Source organism: Schistocerca serialis, chromosome 7 (assembly GCF_023864345.2).
Source record: "Schistocerca serialis cubense isolate TAMUIC-IGC-003099 chromosome 7, iqSchSeri2.2, whole genome shotgun sequence".
Classification (NCBI taxonomy): domain Eukaryota; kingdom Metazoa; phylum Arthropoda; class Insecta; order Orthoptera; family Acrididae; genus Schistocerca; species Schistocerca serialis.
The window spans coordinates 105741231-105753299 of NC_064644.1; positions in this window are offsets into that span (position 1 = coordinate 105741231).

Consider the following 12069-nt stretch of genomic DNA (forward strand, 5'->3'; position numbering starts at 1 on the left):
TAGCGCCGCTGCATGACGTTCCCTAACATGGCTCCCTACTCATAATGTTATGTACTCACTCCTTTCAGCTTGCACTTGAGAATGCCTAGAAAACCAGATGTCATGATTGTGTGAAATAAATGAACAGTAATTTAAAGTCAGGCGGCGGAAGTTTCAAAAATGGTTCAAATGGCTCTGAGCACTATGGGACTTAACTACTGAGGTCATCAGTCCCCTAGAACTTAGAACTACTTAAACCTAACTAACCTAAGGACATCACACACATCCATGCCCGAGGCAGGATTCGAACCTCCGACCGTAGCGGTCACACGATTCCAAACTGACGCTTTTAGAACCGCACGGCCACATCGGCCGGCGCGGTGGAAGTTTCTTTCAAAACGTTCTAAGCGACTGTGGTCTACCAGGAAGGAAAAGTCATTGACGGTATATCTAACTAAAATCGGGTATGTTTATTATAGTCTGCATATGGCGTGTAATATTTATTACTGCTCGTGCGTTTGCTTTACACCATCCAAATACTGCATACATTTTAACTCTCACTACTCCAGCAGCGAAAGGTTAATGTTTCCTCCAATATCAATCGATACCTACGATTCCTATACTCTGATACTACGATAGTATAAAATTATCTAACTTAAAGATACATACTATTCATTATACGAAGTGAAAATTACCGCAAAATCCTTCTGTACTTCGTTTCGGCAGTGCAAATGCGATATTTTCTATATACGGCAACGAATAACCGATTAGTGTGACCGAAAAAGAAATTTTTATACTGGGAACACTGGGGCTTTCTCGCAGGCAGGACAGCTAATGCTTTCGTTTTTGTTAAATATCGGCCATCCAGTGTATTATACCGACATCACTGGTCCAGAATTCATCGACCTAGTCTGCTACCCGTCCAGACGCAATCACGCTTTTCCCAAATTTGTGCTGTATAGCGCCGAATAGGTTCTCCTCTGACTCGGGCTTGCTGCAGCAGTGGCAGTTCATACGCCAGCGGGAAACAAATCAAAACTTTCGATACCTAGTGTGCGTGAAAAATTAACGAGCGGACCGGTTGTGAGTTGATACCGGTGCGTTTCCCTGGAACAGGGGCAGGTGGCCATGCATGCGTCTCCGCTGAAGCCTCGCGTGAAATTTAAAATTAATTGGGATCTGCTCGCCGCGGACGGATGCAGTTCAACGGAGCAGTACGGATGCTCGAAAAACTGCGCTGCCGACCCGCGTACGAAACAACTCTCTCTCTCTCTCTCTCTCTCTCTCTCTCTCTCTCTCTCTCCCCGTCCCTCCCTCCCTCCCTCCCCTCCTCCCTCACTGTCTCTATCTCCTACTTCCGTCCGGAGAAGGACTACATATTACTTTTCCGCCATCTGCACCGTGACTTAATGAAAATTTAATGGTAGTTTCTATGCCACACACAGTCGCGTCGTAAGCAATGTTGTTGTTATAGTCATCAGCTCGTAGACTAAACGCTAGTCCATTTGTACAGGTCTTTTGATATCTGCACAATTACTACACCCCACATCAGTTTGAAACTGCTCACTATTTTCTGTTCCTTGGTCTCTCTTTAGAATTGTTATCCTCAACACTTCCTTCCACTACCAAACCAATCATTCCTTGTTGGCACCTGGTATGTCCCGTCAACTTACCACTTCTTTCAGTCAAGTTGTCACACACACATTTTTGCTACCCAATTCGATTCAGTTCATCTTCGCTAGTTTCTTAATCTATCCACCTAGTCTTCAGATCTGTTCTGCAGCACCACAGTGCACACAGGAGCAGCGGAAAGTGTGCTAAGTAAATCATCCACACGTATGCTGCAATCTAGACAGATATTTTGGAAGAAGACTTTCTAGAATTTAAATTAATATTCTGAAATACGTTCGCAAATTCCGAATAGGGCTGTACAATGACTATAAGGCAGTAACATATGACAATTTGTGCCGCACTGGAATTCGAACCCGGATTTTCCGCTTTACGCCATAACCGCCTTGGCCATCCCAGTTGTAATTTGCGATTGCCTTTCATAATTTAAAACGGCTGTCAATCTCAGCGGCACCTGTTCCTTCGGACGTGTATCCATATAGAAGGAACATTGCATCGAACTATACAGACATTGCCCTACTGTAAATTTATATTCTGCTAGCTGAGGAAACCGACGTTCTCCGGTAGTTCTTCAAATCTTCTTTAGTCTCTCCAGCTCTTCATTCCCTATCCCTACCCATCGCCCTTGTCTCCGTCCATCTCCTCGTCCACTCCCCCTCTCTGCTCAGTTCTTACTTCCCCTCTTTCTCAGTCCATCTCCTCCTCCCCCTCTCAGTCCATCTGCTCTTTCCCTCTCTCTCTATCCATCTACTCTTCCTCCTTCTCTCTCCATCTTCTCCTCTCCCTCCCTCTCGTCCACCATCTTTTCCTCTCTCTCGTACATCTCCTCCCCCTCTCCCTGTCCATTTCCTGCTCTCCCTTTTCTCTGTTAACCCCCTTCTCCCCCTGTCTATGTTCACATCCTCCTTGTCCGCAGCTCGTGGTCGTTTGGTAGCGTTCTCGCTTCCCACGCCCGGGTTCCCGGGTTCGATTCCCGGCGGGGTCAGGGATTTTCTCTGCCTCGTGATGACTGGGTGTTGTGTGATGTCCTTAGGTTAGTTAGGGTTAAGTTGTTCTAAGTTCTGGGGGACTGATGACCATAGGTGTTAAGTCCCATAGTGCTCAGAACCATTTTTGAACATCCTCCTTCTCCAACTGTCCATCGCCCTATTATCACCCCCCCCCCCTCCCCCCATGGGAGGTTGGTAGTTTCATAATAGCGCTCGCAAGGCGCTGTTATAGGAGTAGCGGAAAGGGTGCTATGTTTCCAAGTGCTAATATTCAGTACGAAAATAACATCCTTATAATCTGACAGCAACTGGCATTGGAAAAAATTCTAATTATTTCACGCTTTAATCTGAATAATCTGAATTATTATGTCTGTAGCAGGTTCACACATCATCAAAAAGACAAGTGTGTATAGCGACTATGGAATTCTAACCTTCCACATAAGATAGCGAAATGCGCAAAAAAATTTATTTAGACATTTTTTATCTTAATCCTTTTTCCTCTCTTAAATAATTTAGTGCCGAGGATAAGTAAATCATCCGCACGTATGGTTAATAGCAATTATCTGTTACCTGTTACCTCATTCACTGTCGAGGCCTACGAGAAAGATAGGCCGCGGAGCGTACGTCACGAAGGTAGTTCTGCGTTCGCTCGCTCGAATCAGCAGACAAACTACGTTCCTACACCTGTTAACTCGTAACTAGGTCTGTCCGTACAAACGAAAACTGAATCTTCTACTGGAACCCGCTATTATGGAATTTGTTATTATATATGACGGTAGTATCTGTTCCCGAAAGAACAGTTACCGTGGATGACCATGCAGCTTTGCTAGAAATGAAATGATAATTAAATAGACACCCTAGCTGCAAGCAGGCGTTGATACACTTCATTGGGAACATGTTGAAAATGTGTGCCCCGACCGGGACTCGAACCCGGGATCTCCTGCTTACATGGCAGACGCTCTATCCATTATTCTTATAATGATGGGGAGACCATGGACCTACTTATAATTTGTTACGTCTGTACTGGCGTACAATAAAATAAATCATGGTAAAATGATTATCAGCTGCATAAGGACCTCTTCCAGCATGTAATAAGTACTGTTAAGGAGAAGAGACTAAATGCTATAAACAAGCCTTTATACCATTTATATCGTGTATTGATCTTAAATTAAATTTTGCTGTAGTACTGTTAATCAGTAAGACTTCATAATAGCAGATTCGAGTGGAAGATGCAATTCTCGTTAGTACTTACACTCCCGGCTGCGAGCTAACAGGTTTAGAAACGCATTATGTTGGGTTGGGTTTTTTGGGGCAGAGACCAAACAGCGAGGTCATCGGTCTCATCGGATTAGGGAAGGACGGAGAAGGAAGTCGGCCGTGCCCTTTCACAGGAACCATCCCGGCATTTGCCTGGAGCGATACGCATTATATCAGTTGATATGAGCGAGCGAGTGAGTTAAGGACTACCTTCGTGACGTACGCACCGCGGCCTGTCTCTCTCGTGGGCCTCGATTCACTGTGAACTTACATCATCTTAGAATGCATTTCACACAGCTACATCGTAAAGATAAATTAAAATTTTGACTTGATCGAGTCAATAAGCTGTACTGGTGCAGTAAGACATAATCAAAATCTATAACGAAAGTGCTAAGAGTCAGCGAGTAGAACCAAAATGACTACAGCGATGTCTGAATCACCCGCGCAAGCGTTCGTGGAATCTAACTCGATCGGCAGTCTGAGATGGATATCGAGTAAAAATGACTCGAAATAAAATGATATAATTTTGACCCCTCCGCAGTATTTATTTCCACATACTAAGTAACATGTAGAGCTATACCAGTTTGGTTATTACTGTTACCACAGTATTTTCATACAAATAATAAGTCAATCACCTATCAAATTTGGTTGAAATTGCTCCGCGTGTTCCAGAGCTATGCTTCAATGTCACCCCATTTCCGTTCCCACCGCTATGACATGTAAGTGGTTGTTAACCTCACTGTTCTTCTTTCCAGTAATCAATAAACTCTCGACTCCTTAAATAATCGAACTCCCATACATAAAAGAGCCTCGAACTTCTAATTTCTTTAAAAATGAGTTAATGTTGACGTTAAGCACGCAAGCGAGCAGAAGTTCCCAAAAAGTTTGAAATTAAAGTTCGTAGGTAGCCGCCTAATGGTCTCACTATCAAACAATGAATGAGTGTGGTATGTACAATTTGTGCTCTGTTTTGAGAAAACATAGCTTTTACGCTCTCAGTATTTATGACGTCACATCTTCTGAACTATGTGTCGTACAATATACGATATAGGTTTTTACGTACATTCAACGGTATAATTACGTGGACACTGTCTGCAATATGCATTGCGAATACATTAAACAGTAAAGAAGTTATGAATTACGCTACGCCGCACTTGGCTGTTTTACTTACGATCAACGAAAATGTAGTAAGCGATAAACTTTTTTTTCCATCTTTCGTGGGGGAGGAGAAGTGTAGGGGTGTACCAGCGAGAAAAATTTTCGTAAACGTTTGAAATTATATGTAAAGTTTTGAAGTTTGTTGCAAATCGCTGGTGGTTTTCATTCTCAAATATTGGATGAAAAATGTGTGGGTATTTGCGGGCGTTGCTTTTTCACCACCCCTTTGAGAGGTAGGTAGTTCTTATCCCCTCAGCGCTACTTTCCAGATAGCATTTGATATGTGCACCAAGTTTGGATGAAATCGATCCAGTTTAGGAGGAGATGTGGAACATCCGCACATGCATGAGTACATACAGCACGTTTTTGTAATAAACAAAGATGTTAACATGTTTCTCTTTTTCAGAAAATTTTTCTTGTTATTGCCAGTCTACATTTTATAGTTACCCTACTTCATCCGTCGTCAGTTATTTTCCTTCGCAGATATCACAACTCGTCAAATACTTCTAGCATCTTACTGTAGTTCCTAATACAATTCTCTTAGCATCAGCTAACTTAACTACCTTACATTCCAGTACCATTTCTTTAATTTTATTTTCATCTTGTAAGCTCTTTTCAAGACTGTATTCATTTCGCACAACCGATCTTCCATATCCCTTGCCATCTCTGACAGAACTACTTTGTAAACAAAGTAATCTGTTAAATGCTGAAATATCTCACTCTACCGTAATACCCTACCTGAACGATACAACTTTGTAATTGTACCAAAGTAGTATGACAGTGGATTCATCTTCTTCAGAGAGAAAATTATGAGGGACTGAGGTGGCGCAATGCTTAAGAAATCGTACTTGTATTCCAAACGGTTACTGTTCAAATCCTCATCTGCCAACTAACTTCCGATTTCCCATGTTTTATTCTGAATCACTTAAACATACAACTGGAAAGCGTCCTTAGTAATAGACACGGCCCAATTCCTTCTCCATACTTCCACAATCCTTAATTTTTGCTTCGTCTCTGTTAACGTCGTAGTACACGGGACCTTAAACCCTAAACTTCCTTTTTCCCCTATCCTACTACCGTGGCAGCAAGCATGGACAGGTCACGTAGAGGCGCAATGGGGGCGACAGTCAAAAGAATTTTTAACATCGTGCGGCCCCGTCAGCAACTGTGATATTTAAACACATAACACGTCAGCCTCAGTTGCAAATAGAAACCAATCTTTACCTAGGTTTCAACCAAAATGATTTAGCCTGCTTCAGAAGCTATTGAAACTAAACTATTGCATGCCAAAGTTTGGCCATGTCGAGTATAAAACTATAGCACCATAGTACCCAGTCATAAATCTTGGAACGCGGGCTTACGCAAGAGTACATTTAGAACAGGTAATTTTATTTATTTATTTTGCACGTACGTGTTCCTTTCAGCGCAACGAAAGAGATCGTTACCCAGGGACAACAGAAGTTATTAATAAATAATTTGATTACGGTGTCAAAGAACATGAGGTGATCAAGTAAACGTAAGGCTACGAGGAGTGCAAATTTTCGCCAAATGGTAGAAGAGAGAAACGATTTCGGCTTTTTTCCCAGGAAATATCTGATCCACAACATTGGTGTTCCGCATGAACATCTCATTCACGGTGCAATGTACACCAAGATGTTACTCCTGGTAATGTGAACAGGGGTATATAAACAGTAAATTTAGAAAAAGACCGCATCTCGTAAAAGAAACGTATATAAGAGTTGTCTAGTGACTCAAATAAATTCTCCCGCGGACTGGGACTTCATTAAACTCTTGTTGGAACACAACGTTGCGTCGACGATATTCTACGCCCCGTTTTGTTGCTGAAGCATCCCCAACTCTCTTGTGGTTTCCTTTTTAGGAACTCCACGTCGACGTCTGTTCGTGGATACGTATCGTAGGTAGGTTTTCCGGCTTTACTTCCCGACGTGACAGCGACGACTCTCCGATGAGGTGCGGGCCTTGTGTTTTGCTGTTACTGCGAGTCTTGTAAATATCGCTACATTTTACCTGAAAATTCCCAGAAAATCTCTCCTACACTCTCTTACCCTTCTCACGTCTTCATAGCATTTACACTTTTTATCGTGTTACCTTTCGATATTTAATCTATGAGACCGGTTAGAACATCAGTGTGATATTATCTATTTATTACTCAATCCAACAGGATGCTTGTTGCGATAATTACCAAACAAAAACGTTGTCGTGGCACCGTAGGAAAACTTCGACAGGTTGACACCACTGAATTTGCCAACTAGGTGCGCGGAGGCTGTGAGAACGCTTCCTGAACAAAAGGTACACTTGCTCCCAATTTCCGTGTCCACTCGACGACCTGTGCTGCCCGGCCACAAAAGGCACACAGCTGAGCAATCCGACTGGGATTAACATAGCCGTGTGGGCGTAGCGCGCGCTCTGTGTGATTTCAGCGGGCGAGCTCCAACTGCAAACAGCGGCATTCAAAACACGCGCATCATTAATTAATCGTGCTGCACAATTGCTGTGTGCCATCGTATGTTCGAAATAGTTCTTTTAATCTCGTTAATCAAGTTACTCTGCAGTTTGCTTTCGCTGGCGCTGTAAACTCTTGGCCTACATCCATCGACTACGGCAAATTTTCTGTTTGTATAGTAGTACAAAGATGAGTCAATATCTATAATTTCATTGTGATCGTCTTTAGGTTGACAGTAGTCATTAGAACGCTTGCCAGCCGAAAAATATCCTGTTACGCCTCCCTTGCGGGAGGTTCCAATATTTCAGCGTTACGTTTCACTCCCTTGCAAAGTGAACATCTCTGCATCACTTTCCATTTGCACAAACAACAATTTTGTGAGCCTTTTTTGTAGCCTGAAGGCTTACCAAGTGCTGAAATTCACAGAAGACATTTAGTACAATAGGGAGGCAATGTTTTACTACGGCAAAGTGATTATCATCGGACTGAAAAAATCCGAAACGGCGTGTTAGGCCGAAGAAGTGTGAAGGAGATGAAAAGAGCACGCCGCAATGTCACACCCACTACTGTTGTCGACATTCATCAAGCCCGTGATCTGATTTTGAACGGCTATAATGTGTGGAGTCTTATTGGGATACGGTTAAAGACAATTGCCTCAGGAGTTAGTGCTTGGACGTATAGAAACCTCCGTAGATGACGCTAATGAAAGTAATTTAAGCAGCGCGGAGTGGCCGCGCGGTTTGTGGCATCATGTCACGGTCTGCGCGGCCCCTCCCGCCGGAGGTTCGAGTCCTCCCTCGGGCATGGGTGTGTATGTTGTTCTTAGCATAAGTCAGTTTAAGCTAGTTTAAGTAGTGTGTAAGTCTAGGGACAGATGACCTAAGCAGTTTGGTCCCTTAGGAATTTACACACATTTTTGAAGTAATTTAATATGAGACACAAGGAGTCGCAAATGGCGATGACAAATGTTGAATATGTGACGTCACCAGATAACGTACCTCGCCGCACCTACAACAATTCAGCCTATTAGTGTGTCGCACCTGATCATCCAGTAATCACGTCGGTGTGGCTCCGGCTCTACGTACGCGACTTTAGCCCACGGGGCTCAGGGTTCGAATCTTGGGTCTAGCAGGCAGTATTTTTTTCATTGCGTTAGACAGAAATCTGTTTTGTTTACCGGTCTCGTGTTCTCCGCTGGTTTATGTGCAAAATACGGTACGGCAAAAACCTACCGTATTGCGTCACAATTGAATTAGTATGAGCTTCCGAATTGCTTCTTTGCCATTAAATGACATACCTATTCTTTACTAAGCTATATCTGCACGGAGAAAAAAAAAGAAAGGGACGGAAGAAAGCACAAAATAAGAACATCTTTTACTTCGTCACAAAGAGGACAATAATTTTATAGCTTCTACATTTACAACAGATCATATTTACAAATGATGATCGAAATTTGCACAGTTCGCTCGAATACAAGTATTGCATCGTTCAATCATCCCTTTAAGCTCCAGCCCAACCGCTGAATATGCGTCGGGGTACGTCATCTGATGACGTCACATGTTCAACATTCCTCATCCAATATTTGGGTATTTCTCGGTGTTTGTGTCCCCCTTTCTGTTATATTAAATTACTTGTTTCAGCTTCGGGTTCTTTTAAACGTTAATAAGTAATATATGTATATTAAGGTGATACTAGCTTGGTAGTGAAGGAGGACGAGTGCAACAATGTATCAAATTGCGCAATTGAAGACAAAATTTCATAGCTTGTAGAGGAAAAAATCAGTCCCAGCAGAATAAGACTCAGTTTATAAAGATTCTCACACACAATTATACTAAAACTGGCATTTTGATGCACAGATTGGGCGTGTGATTAGTGAGTCTGAACAATCAAAATTTCTAGGTGCTCAGATAGGTGGTAAGCTGTCACGGAAAACTCCAGGTTCTTGTTAAAAAACTGAATGCTGCTATGTTTACCATTAGAACAGTATCTACAGTAAGTGTCTGTCCAGCGTTTACATTAGTACACTTTGCTTGTTTTTATCCGCTTTTGACATACGATCATATATTCTGCGGTAACTCTCTTCATTCACAAAGGGTATTTTCGGCTCAGAAATGGACATTTCGAGCAATATCTTCCGTAAGTTTGCGAACCTCTTGTCAATCCTTGTTCGTAAGTCTGAGAATTTTAATATTGGCCGCTCAGTTTATATTTCCTTTAATGCCGTTTGTTGTTAACAGTATGAGCCTATCCCCAAGAATTAGCAGCTTTCAGTCAGCTGACACTAGGCACTAAACCAGTCCACATCTGGATCGCACCTCTTTGACTATAGTCCAGAAATGTTTGCTGTGTTGTTGTGCATCCATTTTCAATTAAGATATCACAAGAATTACAAAATCTCAGCATTAACGAACGAACTTTCAAGTCTAAATTGAAGAATTTCCTCGTGGGTCACTCCTTGTATTCTGTCAGGGAGTTCCAGGGCGGAAATTATGCAGATTCCTATGTTACGTTGTTTACTGAGCAGCTCGTCATCAGCATGTGATTTGTGTAAATTTTACTTCATCCGTTATTAACTTTTCTGATGCTTTCAGTCACTTTCAGTCACTTTCCATACACTGACTCGTTCCATGACGGTGGAAATTTGCTCCTCAGTCTTGTGCCATGGAAATAAAAGTGGAAAACAGAAACCTATATAAAATAAGCTACAAATGACTATGGACAAAGTGACAAAACAGATGCACATTAGCCATGGCTCTGCATACGTGAGACATGGCTTAGCCATATGCTTCCAGAATGAGATTTTCACTCTGCACCCGAGTGTACGCTGATATGAAAACTCCTGGTAGATTAAAACTGTGTGTCGAAACGAGACTAGAACTTGTAGACCTTTGCCTTTCGCGGACAAGTGCTCTACCATCTGAGCTACCCAAGCACGACTCCCGACACCTCCTCACAGCTTCATTTCTGCCAGTACCTCGTCTCCTACTTTCCAAACTTTACAGACGCTCTCCTGTGAACCTGTAGAACTAGCATTCGTGGAAGAAAGGATAGTGTGGAGACATGGCTTAGCTACAGCCTGGGGGATGTTTCCAGAATGAGATTTTCACTCTGCAGCTGAGTCATCTCTCATTCTGGAAACATCCCCCAGACTATGGCTAAGCCATGTCTCCGCACTACGGTTTCTTCCAGGAGTGCTAGTTCTGCAAGGTTCGCAGAAGAGCTTCAGTGAAGTTTGGAAGGTAGGGCTGGCAGAACTGAAGCTGTGAGGACGGGTCGTAAGTCTTGCTTGGGTAGCTCAGTTTTTAGAGCATTTACCTGCGAAAGGTAAAGGTCCCGAGTTCGAGTCTTGGTGCAGTTTTGATCGGCTAGAAAAATGTTGTGCAGAAATTTTTTGACTTTCTCTTTTACCACATAAATGTTATGAGTGCGTTCCTGAAAGTAAAGTACAAAACAATATCTGTGAATCACTATGAATGTGTTATCGCGGGGGGCCGGCCGCGGTGGTCTAGCGGTTCAGGCGCTCAGTCCGGAACCGCGGGACCGCTACGGTCGCAGGTTCGAATCCTGCCTCGGGCATGGATGTGTGTGTTGTCCTTAGGTTAGTTAGGTTTAAGTAGTTCTAAGTTCTAGGGGACTGATGACCACAGATGTTAAGTCCCATAGTGCTCAGAGCCATTTTTTGTTATCGTGGGCATAGGCTGTACCCAGAGTAATACCACAGTGGCTGTAGAAAGAAGGTTTAGATTTTAGCATCCCGAGTCAAACGCTGTCGGGGGTCTCTTACTAGGAGTTTCCGTGGCGTCACGTGAAGTCACATTCGCACCCGCGGATAGAAGCGACGCACTATTAGCGATGTGTAGTTGGCGAGACGAATTAGACCAGTGATGCTCCGCTGGTTTATCCGAGGACGTTTATTGGCGGAACCGGACTAATTCAGTGCACGGGTAAGCGTAACCAGTGTAAATATGGGTGGCCAGATCGCTTTGTACTGCGAGGCAGAATTAAAACTGTCACTGTTGTGAAAGCAATAATTAATGCCGATTACTGTTCCCCTTCCATATTGATCTACCACATTTCTTTAAATCAGGATGGAAAATTAGTCCATTATCCAAAGATAGAAGCATTGTTATTAAAGCTAATCTGGAATACAGTAAAGGATGTCATCTTTTTAAAATTGTTAACTAACAAGTGGACTATCTTTAAATTTCGAAAAACACTGCTCTTGCTGTCCTTTATTGTCACCAGTGAAAAATAATAAAACTGGATAGAAAGATCGAAGTTGCTTGATGTGCATATTGATCAAAACTTCTACTGAAAAAAGATACACTTAGTAGATTTGCTAAATCGAGTAGTTTTAGCTACGTTTATTGAGGTATCGTCAAAATATCACAGTGCCTCACCAGTGTCGGCAACGATCATTGAAATGCCGGTCATTAACGATGTGTCGCAGCATTCCGCAACGACAAATAGGAGGCGCTACTGAAGACCCACCATCTCTCTCAGCACCGCAACGCCATCACACGGACGTCAATATAGAACAGCGCATGGACTCGCTCTGCCCCACTTCGTGAACTCTGATGAAGCAGTCAACAT